This window comes from Phyllobates terribilis, unplaced genomic scaffold (assembly GCF_046119375.1).
Source record: "Phyllobates terribilis strain yellow unplaced genomic scaffold, ASM4611937v1 Scaffold_8__6_contigs__length_399053987, whole genome shotgun sequence".
Classification (NCBI taxonomy): Eukaryota; Metazoa; Chordata; class Amphibia; order Anura; family Dendrobatidae; genus Phyllobates; species Phyllobates terribilis.
Genome location: NW_027362768.1, coordinates 334783827 through 334805115, shown reverse-complemented (window position 1 = coordinate 334805115; position 21289 = coordinate 334783827). Strand labels below are relative to the sequence as shown.

The following is a 21289-nucleotide window of genomic DNA, read 5'->3' as shown; positions in this document are numbered from 1 at the left end:
CTGCACAAGTAAGAACTAAAAAAGTTGGCGTTTGAGGGATACGATCTCCAGCTAGAAATTAATTGATTTTTTTTTTCTTGAAAAACTTCTGTTTAAATACATAAATATTTTTCCAATAAAAACAGATAATTTCCAAAAAAGGAACAAATAATCAAATGACACAAGCAGCCTGTGCAGAGACCAGTAAGGGAAAAAACAACAAGATGAGAAATAACCAAATGTCCATGTAGGAGTCCTTAACCACAATGTTGTGGAATGGACGTCGAATAATGAAAGCAATCAACTCAAGACACAAAGTTAACCCAGACATTGACCAAGATGTGCTATAAGGAGAGCATCTTGGTCTATAAAAAGAGGTTGGCCAAGTAGGAATAGAAAAGGGGTGGAGAAAAGAAGGGAAACAAAAAATTGGATTTTCTCTCTGTAAGTAGAGCAACAGTAAGGACCATGTACACCCGCAAAAGGACCAGAAGAACATTATTGGCTTATATGTTCTTAATAGTTCTTTAAGAATAGCCAGTAGTGTCATAACTGAAGACATTTTCCAAGACTATGTAAAATCCATGATTTGCTTCACCTTTTGAATTTTCAGGTGTACCATAGATGGGGGATCATCAAAGGTTCAGAATGTATAAATCAATTATTGTGTTAAGATAGCAGGACGTATAATTCTGCATAGTCTAAATTATGAGGAATGCACCAAACAGATTCCCAAAATTTGTTCTTTTTTCAGACAAACCCCAAAATATGCAAAATGGTTCCCTCATGTGATCCCTCTTCCATTGGCATTGAGGTAGGTCAAAAGGAAAAAGCTTTTTCAGTTAGGGTTGAGCAGCTTTCTTTTGAAGCAGATCAACTTAATTTATAGAATAATGTCTCCCACCACTTGGCTCACAAGACAGAAATTGAAATCTCTGGACCTTTCTCTTTGTACTATATTGCACACAACACTCAAGACATTTCATTGAGGCGTCCATTAAAAAAAGGGACAAAGCTTATGGTCAAGTAGGCTCTGGGAGTGTCCCGAGGCTGGGTCTCAAGTGTCCAGAATTTGGACATTCACATGTTGGTAGTACGAGTTCTTGTTACAAAAGGTCATGTTCACACGTTCAGTATTTGTTCAGTATTTTACATCAGTATTTGTAAGCCAAAACCAGGAGTGGAACAATCAGAGGAAAAGTATAATAGAAACACGTCACCACTTCTGCATTTTTCACCCACTCCTGGTTTCGGCTTACAAATACTGATCTGAAATACTGACCGAGCACTGAACGTGTGAACATTGCCTAAGTGTTGAGTCATGGTCTTCAAAGCTCTTCTGGAAATATAGAACTGAAGAGACAATATAGGCATTATATTTGTCACCTACAGGCGTAGAGGAATCTTTTGATAAATGGTATCATTTTGAAGACACGTGATGTCAGATACGGAGGTAGGGCCATGGCTTGAGGCTACTAATAGGCATTTTCTAATATAATACAAGAAGAAGTGATCACAGCTTATACTTCAGGCATGGGAGATGCAAGTCTGAACTTTAATTATACATATTATTAAAAGTCATGTTAAAGACATATTACATACACCCTCGGCTGGTTGTACAGATCCCTGTGAAGTTCAGTTTTCCATCATTTCCTCGTTCCTCGAATGAGCATCTTGTCTTTAAATTTTATTACTCAAATACATCAATTCTAAACGACAAGGTGACAAATGGCGAGGAACTACATTCTCAATCTGATCCTGCCCACGAAAATGAAGAAACAAATGAATTAGACTTTGGGACCTTCTCCTTTTCTTCCTCCCGGCAAACCCTTTTATATGCTCTGGCAGACTCTGACAGTTTGAGATGAGATTCAGACTTTTGCATTAAAACCCATCACTTTCACAAATGATCAGCTCCTGCAAACATGAGTCAAACCAATCTTCCATGCTTCCGACACCTGCAACGCATGGTGGCCAATAACTATGAAGGTTTTAGAATTTTTTTCTGCCATTAGGAAGACTCAAATCTTTTTTGGTACATTTTGTTATCCATGTTTCCGATTATACGGTGTTTTCTATGGGATCAACAAGAGTTTATTATGAAGCATTTCTATAACCAAGTACTATCTCTTATGTTCATGGACAAGTGTGACCATACATGTTACTGGATGAGAAAGGGGGCTAAATCTACTTTGGGGTCAGTGGAAGGGCTTTTAAACACTATACCAGAATTTAGGTGGCAATTCACATTACTTTTATATCATCCGAATGACTATCTAATATGTTTAGGGATGTCTTTACCTTCTCTCCTGATGGCAAATATCAAGGGAAAGAATTATCGGGCTGGTGGATTCTACCATGCCAAATCTTTTTTCTTCTATAGGGTGGTAAGCCACCTCCAGATCAGCCAGTCACTTAGGCTAAGGACACACTGCATTTCTGACTATTTTTAAGAGTATATGTTCATCATCACCCAACATCGGTTAGTCTGGATGGGTTTAATGGTATCCATCCACCATAGTATAAATTTTTCAGGCATACATGTTTGGTTAAGTGCACACTATGCACTCAGCCTTACTTCCTTCTCCCCATTCAGAACACATGCATACTGAGCCTGGTGGAGGAAAAGTAAAGTCCTTTCTCCCATAATTCCCAAAATCCATCTTGGTCAAAGGAAGACAGACTGCCAGCCCACTGAGGGATCAGATTACGTGTACTAATTGAAGTCTATGAATATGGGAGGAAGAGGGATAACTTGAGTGAAAGCAAGATACAGACACACACAGAACATGCTGCTGCTTTCTAGTAAGTGTTTATCTTATGCCAGAGCTGGATTCAGAGCAACACTGCTCAGTACTGCTGTATAATGCCCTCGATATGCCACATAGATACAGGAGAGCTGGATTCCCTCATGTTTGTGTGCGCAGTGTATGGGGAGTCATCATAGCAGCTATTCTCCACTCACTAGCTCAGAGACAACTGGAAACGAAGGTTAAAGCCTGCAGAAGGCAAAACTGGTGAAAAAATGGGGGATACAAATCATATCATATAATGAATGACCAGCAATTGTATATTCCTCATGTACACAAATGACGCGCCCCTGGGCCTGTGTCGCGCTGCGTTGCGCACGCGGGAGCTTACCCGGAGCCGGATCTCTTGAGGGTTGTAGTCTCGTGGCGGTGACCCCGTCCGTGCCCAGGGAGTCAAACTGAGCGGCGATGTAACAGCGGTAGATGTAGGACGACTACGCCACCCGTTGAATGCAGCTATGGAGCTGCCGCTGCAGGACAGTCCGCTGAGGCCGGTGGATGGATGGTGCAGCGTAGATGGTATAACCCCCAACGGGAGGGGTATGGCCTCAGGGCAGCAGATGTGGATGATGGGGGTAGCAGGAACCACTCAAACGGTGCGGTGTAATTCAGGGTCTTTACTGGTAACAACGATAGACCCTCCCGGAGTACTTGCTAGTGAACGGGGCCTGGTCAGTCCTTGAGCAGATGGGATCTCCCCTGGCCAGGCGGAGTTGTAGGCCTCCCAAACTGACTGTACTCTTCTGGCTACCTTGCTAGAAGCGGATATAAGTAGCCCACGTCCCTGAGTGTACCGTGTGGTGCTCACCCGTATGGCCGGTGACTCGGGGCCTTCTAATGGCTTCCGCTCCACGATGGCGGTGCTGGTCCCACGCGTGTGACCGTGCCTTCGGGTTTCTGGGCCTGAGGACCTGAAATCCCCTGCCGGTCGGCTTCTGCTGCTGGGTAAGAGTTAGTCCCCACAGCCTCGGACGCCGGGTCCGGTAAGAAAGCTTCTCAGTCAGGGCGAGCTCTGCAGCTGCCAGCCCCTGACTCGTAGTAGTATTGCTTCTGCTGTTTCTTGTCTCTACTCTCCTTGACTCCCTAACCCTGCTTCAGCCCCAGGTTTATATAGGGGAAGTTCTTCCCCTCCCAAGACTGGGCAGGAGGTGTGGCATGCACAGGATCCCTGACCAAAGGACCTCCCACCTGCTCTCAGACATAACATCTCTATCACTGTGGCAACCAGACCCCTGGGGTGTCACACAAACATCACAGCTTATTCTAGACAGTCACCTGAAATGACAAGTATGCTTTATTTCCAGTATAAAAAGTGTTTGAAGCTATAAAAGATTTAATAAATGAAGAAATTGCTCTGCTCTTTAGTATCGGACTCTTCACCGAGGGAAATTCATTGTCTATGCTGAATTTTTTTCCTGTCTCTCGCTCTCCCTCTCGAGGTTTCCGGCTATCCATATGCAGGATTCGGTAAGACGCGCGCCAGCTGAGAACATCGCATTTCCTTGAGGTCATCCAACTAATCATATTTGAAATTCAACAGAACAAATAAAACTGATCAAATCAACTCGACAACCATACATTATTAAAATATATTGACATTTCAGGTCATTATGGACGGCTGCGGCTGATTCATAATATATGAGCATAATGTACACTATTATTTATCTAATGAATAAAACGCTCCGGCTGGCTCTTCCCTGTACTGAATCAAGATATATTACGGTTAACCAACGCTACGGTGACATTCTCTCGACGCGTGGATAACAGGCCGGGTTTCGAGAAGTCCTTCCAGCCTCGGTGGCTTGGTAATCACATACTCTTGACGCGTCAGTGCTAAGCATTTGCAAGTTTTAGCATACTAAGCAAGCATTTGATAAAGAGCGTGCCGAGTTCATACATGGCTTGCATACACCAGATGCGGAGACGCGAGGAAAACGAGACATTTGCTTACTGACTGCGGTCACGCTGTACAACAAACATGCATACTGATGTCTAATGTCATCTGCTGTACTGCACGAGAGAGACCGAAATAGGGATCAATATTATCAGTAGGGTGCTAGATGGCTTTATTATATAGGGCATATATAAGTTGCCTGTAATAAGACATTCACTCCCCTTTATATAGGAATAAAATTGTATTTATTTTCCATATTTTCCTTTCAAACTATTGCAAAAATTAATAATAAATATAAAATAGGAATATAAAAATATAATAAAATACTAAAAATATGAAACAATATAAAATATAAAACTGTAATAAAATAAAATTATAATAAATGGAAATAATAAATAAAAATAATAAAAATAAATTATTATTAATAATAATAATAATAATAGTGCAAAAATATTCACGCCCCATCAAGTCAGAGGTACCTTGAGCTCTAATTTGTAGAATCTTATCTGCTGGGAATATACCTGAAATACACACTGCAGTCAGTGTCAGCTTAAGTTTTCTGCCAAGGTTCTTTGCAAAATGCAAATCTTTTAAGTGTGAACATTTCCTCTAACTTTTTTTTTAACACTTTCTTTTTGCATTTTTACATAAATACAAACTGCATACATCAAGAAATAGCTCCTACACCTACAGTAATTGGGATGGGGTACTTCCTCGGAAAATCCATGTCAGAAAGATAAATATTTTTTTAAAAAAAAAAAAAGCATTATACGGTCATTGTGACTTGGATTTTCTAAGAAAGTACCCTGCATCATCACATTTAATAGATGTAATTTATAATGCATACAGCTTGGATAGTTTAATCTAGAGGACTACAGTTGAGCAAAAAAACATGGTGTAGCGTTGGTGTCCTTACATGCATCCACTCCTCCTCTCCGGCAAGGGCGCAGACTTACTCACCGCCCAGGCCGCTCGTTCGCACTTCCTGGCCCGGCTTCTGCGTTCCATGGTCTATGCACGCCTGGCAGTGGGAGCTCTCCTAAAGTCTCCCCAGCTAATAGCTGGGAGACACATTTTACTTAAGGCACCTCCACCTGTTGGGAGGTGCCTGAGCAATATTTGTGCTAGTTAGTTACTTACCTGTCTGTTAGGTCCCCTTGTCCACGTTGTCTGATCCTGATGCTGTGTTATCTAACCTGTATCCTGCTTACATACCTGTGGCTGTCCTGTCTGCCATCCAGAAGCCACACAGTCTGCACTAGTACCTGTGGCAATCCTGTCTGCTATCCTGAAGAAGCATAGTCTGAACCCGTACCAGTGGCCTGTCTTATCCTGTCCTGTCTGTAATACTCTATCCGATCCAGCGTCTCTGACCCTTGGGGTCAGCTGCTATTGTTCCGGACACTGCCCTGGAATGGAACCTGGCAGCTACCGGCTGCTCAAGCCTGGTCTCACCATCAGAGTCTCTAATGAAAACCAGGTAGCTGCTTGGTTACACCCCTCCAGAGTAAGCCCGGCCCATGGCGCAGTGGGTCCACGATCAAGATACTGCCTTGGTCTGGCATCCAGCCTGGTCCTCCATGAATTCTGGACCAGGGCAGTATTCACTTGTGCTTACTAGCTCCCCTGATATCATGATGTGCATCTTCCCATCATTGTCTTGCAGGGTCTAGTAAGCGCAAGAGGCACCCAGGATACTGGGCCAAGGATGCCAGTCACAGAAGTGAAGAATTACCTGATCATATGCCATGGAGGACCAGACCATGGGAGCGCAAATCATCTGGCTCAACCACAGATAGGCGGCTCTAGGGGTAAGTTCCCAAAGGGTGCAAACCTTTTGAAATAGCAGTATGGTGTATGAAATTTCAAGAAATCTCATTCGTATGCTGTGAAACCACAGCAACGTCAACCGCATGAGAACTTATTCTACAGGTTATTGAACATAGCCAAAAAATAGCTGCAACATCTGGACCTTGTACAGTTCTACTGAACCAAAACGTTGAATACAACAGTATTCCAGGGTGGTTATCAGACCATAGATGTGTTGCACCATATTACAAATGCTAAATTTAATTCGCAAGACAAATTCTAACATACGGCCACCTAATATTCATATACCACATTTCAGCAGTATGACTAGATTGCATGGACAAATACAATTATTGCCTTTTATGGGAACCGGTTACATCAAAAACAGAGACCAATCCGCTAGCAGCATGTTACAGAGCAGGAGGCCCGGAGTAGATTTATTTATAATTTTGTGGGAAATGATTCAGTAGAACTAGTAATTTATTAATTTAAATCTCTGCTCACTCTGTGTTTAGCAGTCCAGTGGGCTGTCCTACTCAGTGAGTCACAGTTATGTCTGAATGCACATACAGGTATGTCAGTCAATCACCGATTAAGAGTGTAAGAAAAAGCATGTAGGTTTGTAGTACAAAAATGGTTCACTGGACACAAATGGACTCATGGGGTTGCATAATGCATAAACTAAGAAGCTCAAGAGGAGGAATACTCTTATATGCACTGTATTTAAGGTGAACCTAAACAAATGTGAAAAGGCAGTACAAATTTACACAATCTCAAAGGATGTAGGTTTATGTAAATGCAACTTTATGAACAGCAGCAGCTACTAAAGTAGAAAAAGAAAAAATGAGTTGACTCCTGCCCTACTATCCACATCACTATAGCTTGTCTGTGATTAAGAATTGTATTACCGCTAGTATAATTCCAAAAATTGTCAAGGAAGTGATCATGTGAAAAATATAGTGCTGTGTGAAGTAAACCACTGTTATTTGTTGCTAAACTATGCCTTTTTTTCAAGCCAACCCTTATTCAAACTCCATTTCCAACCTTTTAAATATAGGCTAGGATGATGGGGCCCAGTCTGAAGATGAGGAATCCTGGTATCACACACAGGTAACTTTCCAGACGCCTGCTTTCCTGTTTTTCACAGCACCCAGGAAATTTACAAACTTTTCTGGGAACCTCCCAAAAATCCAGGGAGAGATGTCAAGTATGCTATTCAGTCACAATATCTTAAAAGGAAGCCATCATCAGAAAATTATCTATTGTTTAAATCAGGGGTTTATTTTTAAAATTCATATCATGACCATTATTAAATTACTAAATTAGTAATCTTCCACTTTTCACACTGGCCACTGGTGGCTCTTACTTCCTGTAATTTCAGGAAGAGTTTACAGCAGTTTTATTATCATCAGAGGCAGGATGACAATGACAGGTAACACCTCTATACACAGCTGATAACACAGGACCCATCAAATCATAATCACAATAGGCGATGTCACTGCTCCCTCTCCTTTCACAATGAACTCTTCATTCACCCATTAGATGCTTCAATACAAAAAAGATAGGCAGGGTTGTCAACCATCCCAAAATTCTAGGACAGGCCAAAAATAGGGCCCTGTCCATAAACATTTAAGGTGTTTGTGATTTTTTTTTTTAAGCTGAAGAAACATACAGATTATTTTGGCTGCAATTCTCATCATTTTATAGTTTGCATTGAATGCAGATAAGGTCTTCATATCAGAATTATGGGCTATAGGCATGGAACTCTTAATGTGTTATTATGGTTTTCGAATGTACCCATAACAAATATTGTCTTTCCGTTTTTTTGCCAAGCGGTCCAGAAAGAAAATAAAACGCAGTGTTGGCAACCCTGAAGATCGGTTTAGAGTCAAATCTATTCATTAGGGCTATTGTGCATGTGTTGTTTCCTGAAACATCAGGAAGTTAGTCTAAAAATGCCCCAGTGGCCGGTGTGAAAATTGCAAGATTTCTATTTTCTTCTTTTTTAATCTTTAATACAGAATCTGATGGGGGAGAATAAAAACACACAAAAAAGATCCTAGTTACTTACCGGTAACGGGATTTTACAGAGCCCATGACAGCACCACCTGAGAGAGAGGGTATCCGCCCACCAAGGACAGGAACCTACTGAATAAAAAGGCGGTACCTCTCCTCCGCATCACTTTTTGTTTCAGAGCATGAGAGGGCCTCCGAAGACAGGTTAATACATAACCACCACCTCAACATATGTACTAAACACCTTAAAAAAAGTGCACACCACAGTGATAAAGGGGAGGGAATTAATAGGGTGCTGTCATGGGCTCTGTAAAATCCCGTTACCGGTAAGTAACTAGGATCTTTTCCCCTTCTCCCATGACAGCAACACCTGAGAGATTTATAGAGATCAAATACCAGAGGGAGGGATCACCGCTTGCAACACCCTTCTACCAAAGGACAGATCAGTAGAAGAGGAAAGGTCAAGACGGTAATGTTTGTAAAATGTAGCAGGGGATGACCAAGTTGCCGCCTTACATATAATGTCGATGGGCACATCCGCCTTCTCAGCCCAGGAAGCAGCTACCGCTCTGGTGGAATGGGCCTTCAGGTTCTCAGGAACCGGCAGATTGCTAGAAGAGTAGGCTAAGGTAATAGTATCCCTGACCCATCTAGCTATGGTCCCCCTTGTAACCTTAAGTCCTTTCCTAGCCCCCTGAAAGGATATAAATAAAGCGTCACTCTTTCTCCAGGCTTTTGTCACTTCCAAATACTGGACTAACACCCTCTTAACATCTAAGGTGTGAAGCTTATGTTCCTCAGAATCCCTAGGATTAGGATAGAAGGAAGGGAGAGTGATTACTTGCGTCCTATGGAACTTGGAGGCTACCTTTGGAAGATAGGCCGGGTCTGGTCTTAAGATTACTCTATCCATACATACTTGAGTGAATGGATGGTTAACGGATAGTGCGTGTAAGTCACTGACTCTACGAGCTGATGTCAGGGCCACCAATAGCGCAGTCTTTAAAGTTACGATTTTTTCTGAAACCTTCTCTAAGGGCTCGAAGGGAGGTTTGGTTAATGCTTCCAGAACTAAATTAAGGTCCCAAGGAGGCATTCTTGGAACAGGAATAGGTCTGGATCTATGACAGGCTTTAATAAATCTAATGATCCATCTATTTGCTGCCAAGTCATAATTATACAGTGCCCCCAGAGCCGATACCTGTACTTTAAGAGTACTGGTGGCTAGTCCCATGTTTAACCCCTTCTGGAGGAATTCTAGTATGGCCTCAATAGGAATCCTCCCTTTGGCAGACTGACCCGAGGTAGACAAGAACTTAGCCCAGGTTCTACCATAGATTCTAGTTGTTATCGGCTTTCTACTTGCTAGAAGGGTAGTAACAAGATCCGGAGAAAACCCCCTTTGCGTCAATAGCGACCTCTCAAAATCCAAGCCGTCAAATGCAGGCCCGCTCTTTGGGGATGACAGACTGGGCCCTGCCTGAGGAGATCCGGGATGTCCGGAAAAAACCATGGATCTGCTTGGGACATTCTCTTCATCCAAGTGAACCATGGTCTCTTGGGCCAGAACGGGGCGATCAATATAACCCTCGCCCGTTCCTCTCGGATCTTCCTCAGGATAGTAGGGATCAGTACTAAAGGGGGAAAGGCATAAGCTAGAGTGAAATTCCACTGAATCTGCAGCGCGTCCACCGCAAACGCCCCCTCTTTTGGATTCAGGGAGCAAAAGGTTTCGGTCTTCCGATTGTGTCTGTTTGCAAACAGATCTATCTGGGGCTGTCCCCACCGATCCACAATCTGCTGAAAAACGGCTGGATTCAACTCCCACTCTCCTTGTTTCAAGATGTGACGACTCAAGAAATCGGCCTTTATGTTCTCTTCCCCTTTTATATGCAGTGCCGAGAGCGTAACCAGCCGACTCTCGGCAAACCTGAAGATCTGATCCGCTATTAACATCAGAGGGAGAGACCTGGTACCCCCCTGATGATTGATGTAGGCGACTGTTGATTTGTTGTCTGACATTATCCTGACGTGAGGACCCTGAAGAACAGAACTGAATTCTTTTAGCGCGTTTCTGGCTGCCAACAGCTCTTTCATGTTGGAAGAGAGACTTGTCTCGCTGTCCAACCAGAGGCCTTGTACAGAACGATCCCTTAGGTGAGCTCCCCAACCTTCCGCACTTGCGTCTGTTGTAATTGTATCCGACACCTGGAAGGTCCAAGGAACCCCCAAAGATAGGTTGACCGGAGATGTCCACTAGTCCAGGGAGTTGATCACAACATCTGGAAGAGATATTTTCCCATTCAGGCGACCTTTGAGCCGCCTGTCCGCTGCCAGAATCTCCTGTTGAAGACATCTGGAATGGTGCTGGGCCCACTGAACCGCCGGGATGCAAGACGTCATTGTACCCAACAGAGACATTGCACTCCTCAGGGTCATGGTCGGATTGCTGACAACCTGAGATGTTAGGGATCTGATCTTCAGTTTCTTTTCCTCTGGCAGAAGACAGGTTTGGTTTTCTGAGTCCAGAATGAGACCCAGGAAAGACTGAACCCTCTTTGGTTCCAGCCTTGACTTCTCCAGATTTAACAGCCAACCTAGGCGTCTTAGACTGGCCATGACGTCCGCCAGGGCTAGAGCACAGAGTTGACTTGATCTGCCCACTACTAAGAAGTCGTCCAGATAAGGGATGACCAAAATATCTCTTTCCCTCAAGTGCGCTGTGACCTCCAGAATGATTTTTGTGAAGACTCTCGGCGCCATGGAAATGCCAAAGGGAAGAGCTGCGAACTGAAAATGCCTTACGTGCCTGCCGAATTGTACAGCTACTCTTAGAAACTGTTGATGATCTGGCAAAATCGGGACGTGGTAGTAGGCGTCCTTCAGATCGAGGACGCACATAAAACAGTCCGGAAATAACATCTTTATGGCCGATTTTATTGTTTCCATCTTGAAAGGCCTGTAGATTAAATGGTCGTTCAGTCTCTTTAAGTTCGCAATGGTCCTGAAGGAGCCGTCCGGCTTCTTTATTAGGAAGAGAGTCGAATAGAATCCTCTTCCTTGCTCGGGTGCAGGTGTTTCCACCAGAACTCCTTTCATGAGCAGAGAGAGAACTTCCTGCTGTAAGGCTATCTGTTCCGCTAAACCTCTGGGGGCTGATATTTTGACAGTGTTCTTGGGCCTGCTTTTGAACTCTAATGTGAGCCCCCTCCTGATTATCCCTAAGATCCAAGAATTGGATGAAATTTCCTTCCAGGCAGGCAGGAAGTGGGACAATCTTCCTCCCACCTGGGGGGAACTGTCACTTAGGGGCTTTCTTATTCTCGGAGGAGGGACCCCCAAACATGAAGCCTCTGCTATACGGCTTTCGGTCTTTCCAGCTACCTTGGTCTCTGGGAGCTTTACTGCGGCTGTATTTTCTCTTCCGAAAGGAACTGTTAAATCGGGAACCAGACACCGTGGGAAATCCATGTTTTTTGTCTGCGGCTTTATCTAGGATGTCATCTAGATCTTCGCCGAACAAGAAGTCCCCCTCACAAGGGATTGAGCACAGTTTAGACTTTGACTGCACATCTCCTGGCCAGCTCTTGAGCCATAGTGCCCTACGGGCTGCATTAGAGAGGTTTGCAGACCGGGCAGCCAGCCTAACTGAATCTGCCGATGCATCTGCCAGGAATGCAGCCGCTCCCTGCACAAGAGGAAGGTCTGATAGAATTTTCTCCCTGGACACATTCCCCCTGATCTGGTCTTCCAATTGTTGAAGCCAGATCATCATAGATCTAGCAGTGCAGGTCGCTGCTACTGCCGGTTTAAGGGCCCCTGCTGACGACTCCCAGGTTTGCTTAAGGAAGGACTCCGCTTTTTTATCCAGCGGGTCTTTTAAGGCTCCTAAATCCTCAAAGGGCAGAGTGGATTTTTTTGAAGATTTTGAAATGGCCACGTCAATCTTAGGGGTTTTGTCCCATTTAGCCGCATCCTCATCCTCAAAGGGGTACCACCGCTTGGAGGATGACGGCAGCTGACCCTTCCTCTCCGGTTTCTTCCATTCCCTTTCTATCAGAGATTTAATCCTGTCATTGACCGGGAATGAGCGTCTCCTCCTTTGGTCTAAGCCCCCGAACATAACATCCTGGACTGTTCTGGGCACTTTGGTATCGGTAATACCCATAGTCCCTCTGACGGTTTTAACTAGTCTCTCAGTATTATCAACCGAAAAACAAGGTCTGCCCCCCCATCATCATCCGAAGACGATGAGGAGTGATTAAAGGAGGAAGGCAGTTCTCTCGTAAAACGGGACTCCACCGATTCCTCTGATTCTGAAGAAACTAGTTTCCGCTTCTTCTTTTTGAGTGAGGTTAAGCCTCTTAAAGACTCTCTGACCTCTGTCTGGATTAGATCCTTTAATTCTAAAGAAAATCTGGGGGACTCCTCTGCAATGGTTTTCTGAATACAGTCCGAGCATAGGTTTTTGGCATAGGAGGTGGGAAGACTGATTTTGCATAAAGCACACTCCCTGTTTTTACTTTTAGCACTACACTTCTTCGCCTCCTGCCCCAAGAAATAAAAGGAGAAGAAGGAGGAAAAGAGAGAGAGAGAGAAGAGCACATTATTCAAGGTGAGACTTTCACGAAGATCACTCACCACACTGCCGTTCAGACTAGGGTACCGGAGGCGGTGGTTGCCGTTCACATGAGGGCTCCCATCTGGCGGAGGTGGACTGACGAAGTCTTTTCTGACCAGTCTTGCCGGAACTCGTACGCCCCTCACTGCTGTGACTTTGTCGATGGGAAGATTCCCGTTCCATTTGTTTGAGCTGCTTGCGCTGCTTTGATGGCTGTGGCTGCTGCTGTACTTCCTGTGGCGGTGACAGCTGCTGCCCAGGTGACTGCAGTTCCTCATTCATCATGGCGGGGATGCAGACACCGCCATCCTGATTGCTCCCCATCCTTAAAAGCAGTAGGGCTCCACCTCCTTTAGGCTCCTCCCCTTCCGGCAGCGTGCTCATCTCAAATCTCTTTTTTTTAAATTTTAGCCAGCTGGCGCGCTACCCGCAGATCCACCTGCCTCTGCGCGTGCGCAGCCCAGCGGCACCCGGCGCGCTTGCAGCGGGATGACAGCTTCCCACCCGCGCATGCGCAGACCCGGTTTCCGGCGCACTCCGTGATAGGGCGCGTCAGCACCCCGCGCGTGCGCAGCCCGGACTTCCGGCGCGCTCCGTCACAGGGTGCGACGCGACCCCCACGTGCGCAGCCCGGAAGACCTGCCGGCCGGCGCGCTCAGTTCATCTTTGCGAGGCGCAGACCCGGCCGCAGGCCCCGGCGCACGCGGGGAGGAATCCAAAAAAAAACAGCACCTCCTCCCCACACGCAGACCCGGGCAGCAGCCAGACGGGCTGGGAACAGGGACCATCTGCTGCTTCCACGGCCTCCAGGCCGCACCGTCCATAATCCAGGTACGTGAGGTACCACCTGGTGAGGCTCCCATCAGGGACAGGAACCAAAAACTGATGCGGAGGAGAGGTACCGCCTTTTTATTCAGTAGGTTCCTGTCCTTGGTGGGCGGATACCCTCTCTCTCAGGTGGTGCTGTCATGGGAGAAGGGGAAAAACATGATTTAAACCATAGGTTATTTTATGATGATTACTTCCATTATCAGATTATAAGGTCTCCATCTCCATTTGCATACAGTTAATTGCAATTTCTTGTTCACTTTTATCAGCCCATTCAGGCTTAGATGAGCTTGAAGTAGTATTCTTTAAAGGGATTATCAAAAAGAAGTCCAAAAAACATGTCCGCCCCATGATCACTTACTATTCTTCGCTCATCTCCATTTCTGAGGACCTCCAGAAACACTTACATGCACAAGTGTGACAGACACAAGCAGCTCTCTCTATACACTGCACTCGTCGGATTTGATTTAGTAGCCCTTTAATTAAAGGGACGGTAAATTTTGCGATTAACAAATGAGCAATTTGCAGCTGAGAACTGGATGTTCCTTCACTTTACTAGAGTCAAATGGGTTAAACAAGAACTTTTCGCTCAATTCCCCAAATCTCGGTTCCCAGATCTTGTGTTTTCCGTGCCCTCTCTGTGAACCACGTCTGGTATTTATGCAGCTTCTACAAGAAAACCTGGGGCCTCTGATATATTTTGCTCGGGGAAATTGTAGAAACTGAAGCATGGGATCAACTATTCAAAATGAACTTGACGCAGACACCCAAAGGGACCAAGCGTGAAGTGTTGTGTCACCGATCTCAGTGAAAGACACAGGACGCAACCTTTTGAAGAGGTGATTGATGGCACGGTGGCAATAACTTTACTATGAGATATGGTTTCATTTATGATGTCAGGCTGGGTGAAATAGTGAACGTGAACTAAATTGCCTCTCTTGAACAGCGCTGTACGTTTGACATTGGATCAATAGTTGGAACGTTGCCTCTGCAGGGAAACATATCGAAAGAAAACCCTCATGTCTAGTGTAAATGACTTCGAAGGGACCAAGGCTGTTAAATTGACTATTAGGTTGGATTAACCTGGTGCACTAAATAGGGGAAACATTAACATCCTAGGTGCGAGCTGAAATATCCCATTTATTGATCGGAAATCAAAATGTTTTAGACTCAAACACAGAAACGTCACATCTGCGGCGGCAGAGAATGGCTGCAAAAGTCATCACAAATCCCGTATTAACACCTAGTCTTTTTTTTTTCTTCCTAGATTGTTCCTTCAAGTACTATGTGAACACTTATATGGAATTAAAGGAACAGGTTGATTGTGGTATTGCAGCTCAGCTGCATTCCCTTTAAAAGGTTAGAGAACCTTTTGATATGGTAAAAAAAAATTTACATATGGGTCACGGGTGTATCAGGTTTGATAGACAGTCATTCTGGATCCGGCTGTAGAAGGTCGCTGTGCTTGGCCTTGCAGACACCTTCTTGATCCTTACATCATTCCTCCCTCTCTTAGAACCCAGTGGTGATCTCCACCTTCTGCTAATTAACACACCCTTGCTTGATCTTTAATATACTCTCAGTCTCTCCAGAGAATCGCTGGTGATAGAGTATATTCCTCTGTTAAGGCCTGGAGTTCTGGCAGTCGGCTAAATTCTTCTTGGAGTTCCTTTGTGGATTGTAGTCATGATCTCTCTGGTGTCTTCTCAAAGCTAAGTGTATCCCTTTGTCGGTTTCCCTTGTTTATCTTTAGTTGTAGTGGCGCTGACTATTGCTCACCCCTCACTTCCTAGGGCCTAGCTCTAGGGACAGCCAGGGCTAAGGTATCCTGCTCGGCGATGAGTGCAGAACCTATTTAGGGACGATAGGGGAGTCAGGGTGCTGTTAGATCTACCTAAGGGTCTCAACTCTCACTTTCCCTAGTTGCTGGGCTTCCCCCCCTTTTCCCGTCGTACTCTGGGTCCTTCCCATACCTAGCATGACAATATGTTAGTGGTTACAATTACTTAATAAAATTCAACTCAATTTCACTTCGCAACCTTAATTCTGTCATTCATATTTGGACCCGCAACCCATTTGCAGCGTTATCCAACTTTCAGATTTTTTTCTTGTTGGAATGTCTCTTTCAGTAACATAGGCAGGATGTGAGCCCGGTGGATGCTGCGGTCTTCACTTGCTGTCATGAATCAGCACAGCTCCAATACTGTACTTTCCATGTGCTTCCCTCCTTGTCTAGAGCCTGTTTTTGTGCCTACCGAGATAACTGCAGATCTGTATACAACCCTTTCCCCTTCCCTCCTGCTATCTCTAACAGTGAGAGAAGGGAGGGAGAGAACAGTGAGCATCAGGAGCAGAAGCTCTAAATGGATTTGTAAAATTTTTTACAAAAGCGCCGAACTAGATAAAAGACTCGCAGTCTATTGCAGCAAATGTTTTTTAACGAATTACATTTTTTTAAAATTTAGACTGCTTAAAAAAACAGCTTAACTTTGTGTTCAAAAGTCAAGCCAAAAAAATTCTGCTTGAAAGGCTTTAAAAGAGCGGAGCTGCTATTCTTAACATAACCCGGGTGTTGCACTCTTCTTGGAACGAGGAAGTTATGTTTTTTTAAATCCTGGAAAAAAAACAAAAACTTAAAACTTCACATGCCGTTGAGTATCTGAATGCTTTTGATTACTTATCTGGGGCTGCAAGATGTATTAAAATCTAGAACTGGATGTGCATTACAATTCTGTAAACTCCATTGCTCCAGAATTCTTACACCCTCGCTCCCCCCCAAAAAAGAAGCCCATCTTAAAAGAGGATCAGTCATCAACTGGGACATGTTTATTTTTATAAATATTTGTGTTCCGTATGAAATAAAAATTCAGGAACATCTTTTCTTACGATTCTGCATTATACCGTTCCTCTGTTATTCCTACTAGAAATAAATTGACAATTGGGTGTTACCAGCAGGGGGCGTTTCCTTGCAGTGATTGACACTGTCCAATCACTGCTGAGATTGGCAGACTAAATACACACCATTGAGAAGGGTCATGGCTCTCAGTTGCCAATTTATTGATAAATATTCAAGAGGAAAAATGAAAACTTATAATTAAAGGGGATTCAGGATTGTTACATCATAAGTAATAGTTACCTTTGTCAGGAATATTGACATGTTTTAGGTGTGGCGCCCCTGAGGGTTCGACCGCCACAGGGATGCTGCACTACTCTAATGGAGTGTAGTGTTCCTCCTCTGAGGTAAGAACAGTGTGATAGTCGTGACCCAACCTTTGCATCCAACACCACATTTCTCCACCAGAGGGGGCAAGTATGCACTAGGTGCTGCCCTCCTGGTTACAGGGAGACTGGGGAACCAAGAGTTAGGGGAACCAGTTAGTGGGTGAGGGTGGAGGACTTACAAGTTAGTTACACTTTCAATTTCATATTTAATAAAAAGCCTTCTTTGGTTTTGGTCTTTCGGCTGTACTTCTGTGCTGTCATATACTGTGTGTAACTGTGACCTCCCTCCCGGAGCGCAGATCCTGTGTGGGCCTGCATCGGTAAGGGACACAGCCCTCATACCCCGGCCTTGGGACGAGGGGCAGGTTGCAGACGAGGAAAGTCTCAACCCGGCCAATGGCCAGGACCAAGAAGGCCCGGAGCTTAAGAGTGTGGCTCCATAGCAAATGGATCCCAGGCAGGATGCAGACGGAGCGGTGTACGCCACCTGTCCTCGCCATGCTGATATATTCAGAGGGACTCCGGCTGCAAGAGGGGTACCGGCCCCCGATACCCGACCTTGCCACTCCAAGTCCTGGTCTGGAAAGCCCGGTAGGCCCTGAAGATCCCACCGGGTATCGGACGGAGCGGACCTGCCACTCGTGCCCTTGTTCTGAGAGGAGCTCAGAGGGAGACCCGGCCTATTCGCACACACATGGACAGGAAAGGATTCGGTCTGTAGTTCAGGAACACTCTGGTGTAGGGTCCCGACTGAATGCTGGACTTACTCGGAGGTAGTCGGACCCCCGTCCCTGGTGACCGCAGGACTCCGCGGGGAGCAGGGAGTCACCTTCCTTCTGCCATCTCTAAAGTGAGTAAGGCCTTGGAAGTTCACCCCTATGACCTCCGGACTGTTTATTCTGCGCCACACCGCGAGACGCGGAGCCCGTACTCCTCTACTACTACCCCCTCCATCCTGAGACTCTGCCCTGAGGCCTCGCTCCGCCTGTGGGATGTAGTAATAACTCTGGCCGCCATAACATCATGCCTCAGCGGACTGCAGCGGCGCTGGTGGCCATCACCAGGTGCCACAGGTGGCGTAGTCGTAAATCAGCCACTCAACCCGGATGAGCCCACACCATCTCTTTTTAATGTGACGGCCCTGAGCACGGGTCGGGTCCAGGCCACGGCTGCACCCCATCTCTCCATCACAGGACCCGACTCCGAGTCCCCCATCACCCAGGGTAAACTAAAGGGCTTTTTCGAGCATGAGGCATCACATAGGCCCATCTGAAATTTTTTAACATATTGATTATTGTATATACTGTACATTGTGCCCTGTGATGAAAGTCTACGTTCTCCTATAATTATCAACATTGCTGTTGGCAGAATAGATACAAGTCCTGCCCCGAGTCCCACCCATGACTAACTATTTTGGGTGGGATTTATATAAACTACACCTCTTATGCCCAGGGATGATCCCATTATTGACGGCATCTGTTCTGGAAGCAGCGGCAACTATGCTTACCAATAAGAATACTTAACAGGACTGAACTATTCAATTAGAATCTGTAGAATGATAGTATATACTAATATAATATAATTCATAATAGTTAAAATACAACAAGGCCAAACAGAGAAAACCAAAGTCTTTTAGTATCAAGCTAATAACTGCAGTCATTGCCATGATGGCACAGTGAAAGACAGACCTCTTACTGCAGGTGAAATATTTAACATGTCACCAATTTACTAAGTACATATATTTCTAAAGGTGGTATTGACATGAAAGTCTCACCAGATGTTGGTAACAACCCATCCAATCCACAGAGTCAAAGATCAAATCATAGATGTTCATAAATTAAGCTTTGTGTTATTCTGAGAAATGACACAGGGAAAAAGTATTGAACTCATGAATAAAGAAAGGTGCAAAAAGCCATGGAAAGTCCTGACACTGGCTGAAATCTATCAGTAATCAGAAAGCAATCATGCCTGTTAGTGAAAAATATCAGCTGGTTCAACTGATGGCCTATAAAAAAGGTGTTTTAATACCTAGGTGCCACACAAGAAACTCTCATGATGGGTGAAACCAGTGATCTGTCTCAAGACCTTCACAACCTCATTGTTGCAAAACATACTGACGGCATTGGATATATAAGAATTTCTAAACTACTGAAGGTTCCAGTCAGTACTGTTCGTTACCTAATCCAGAAGTGGATAGAACATCCTTTCACCGTAAATAGGCCATGACCAGGTGCACACTACAAAATTTCAGACAGTGGAGTTTAAAGAATCATAAGAAGAGTTGTCCAAGAGCCAAGGACCACCTGTGGAGAGCTACACAAAGACCTGGAATCAGCAGGTACAGTTGTTAAAAATAAAAAACTATAAAGGCTGCGTGCCCACTATGCGTTTTTCAAGTGTTTTTTGCCGTGGAATTTCCACAGCGAAAACGCTTAAACAACGCTTGGTAATACGTGCCCCATGGTCCCCAATGATAACCCGCATGTGCTGTGCACATGCTGCGGAAATTTCCACTGCGAATTATCATTGCGGAAAAATACGCAGCATGTTCATTAATTTTGCGGACACGCAGCGTAATTGCCGCCATTGACTTGCATTGAATCGCATATTATCCGTGTCAGCACATTTGCACACAGGGATATTAAACGATTCAATGTGCGGATGGTACCCGGGAAAGGAGAAGAGGAGACTCTCCTCCAGACTCGGTTACCATGGTACCTGTTAAAAAAAGAATTTAAAATAAAAAATAAAGATTATACTTACCTTCCGATGTCCCCCGGCCTCCTCAGCGATGCGTCCAGTCTCTTGTACCGCTTGCAGCGGTGTGAGGACCTGCCATGACGTCATTTAGTCATGTGACAGGTCACGCAACCGCTAGCGTCGGCGGTCGGGTGACCTGTCACATGACTCAATGACGTCACCTCAGGTCTTTCACACCACCGCGACCCATACAACAGTCCGGACGCGGCAGAGAAAACACTGGGGGACATCGGAAGGTAAGTATAATCTTTATTTTTTACCATTCTTGTTCTTTTTTTTTTTTTTTTAACTATTACTTGGTCACACTATATAAATCCATGCCGGTTGCATGGATTTATATAGTGTGAACAAGTTGTCAAGCACTTTCCAAGTGATGCTAAAATCGCTTGGAAAAGTGCTTGATAACCCGCATGCTGAAATGCATGTGAAGAACGCTTGACAAACGCTTCTACCTGGCAGGAAAAACGCATGTACAATCCGCATCCGTGTTTCCTGCCAGGGAGATGCGGAAAAAATATGCATCATTTCTGCATCGTGGGCACATAGCCTAAGTAATGCACTCAACCTCCATGGCCTGTATGCACACTCACCATGCAAGACTCCATTGCTGAACAAAAAGCATGTTCAAAGTTTGCTCAACAACATTTAGACAAGCCTCTAAAATACTGGGAAAATATAGTCTGGTCACATGAGCCAAAACCATGTTTGGGGGCCAAATGGCATTGTACATCACCCCAAAAACACCATACCAAGAGTGAAGTTTGAAGATTGGGATAATCGTGGTGTAGGGCTGTTTTCAGCATATGGCACTGGCAAACTTCATGAATGGACAAATGTAACGAGGGTGGACATGTCAGCAAGACAATGATCCCAAATAAACAGCCAAGGAAACTCTCAACTGGTTTCAGAAAAATATAAAGCTACTAGAATGACCCAGCCAATCAACGGACCTGAATCCAATAGCAAATTTACGGAAGGAACTAAAACTCAAAGTTCATAGAAGGAGCCCATGGGACCTTCAGGATTTGAAGAGTGTTTATGTGGAAGAATGGGTCAAAAATCATACACGAGCAATGCCTGTGACTAGTTTCTCCATACAGGAGGCGTCTTGAAGCTGTCATCAACAAAAGGCTTTTGTACGAAGTATTAAATAAATTTCAGTAAGCGTGTTCAATACTTTTTCCTTGTGTCATTTTTCATTATTACACCTAACTTAATTTATGGACGATTTCTTTGCCTGTGTGGATCGTATGGGCTGTTGCCAACATCTGGTGAGAATGTGATGTCAATAGCACCTTTAGAAATATATTTACTTAGAAAAATGGTGACGTGTTCAACACTTATTGCACC

General features: G+C 44.7%; 1 protein-coding gene across 2 annotated transcripts in view; it reads right to left on the bottom strand.

Moving 5' to 3' along the window:
• Positions 1–21289, bottom strand: part of PTPRG (protein tyrosine phosphatase receptor type G) — a 595254-nt gene that overhangs the window by 167950 nt on the left and 406015 nt on the right. The gene's annotated exons all lie outside the window — the stretch shown is intronic.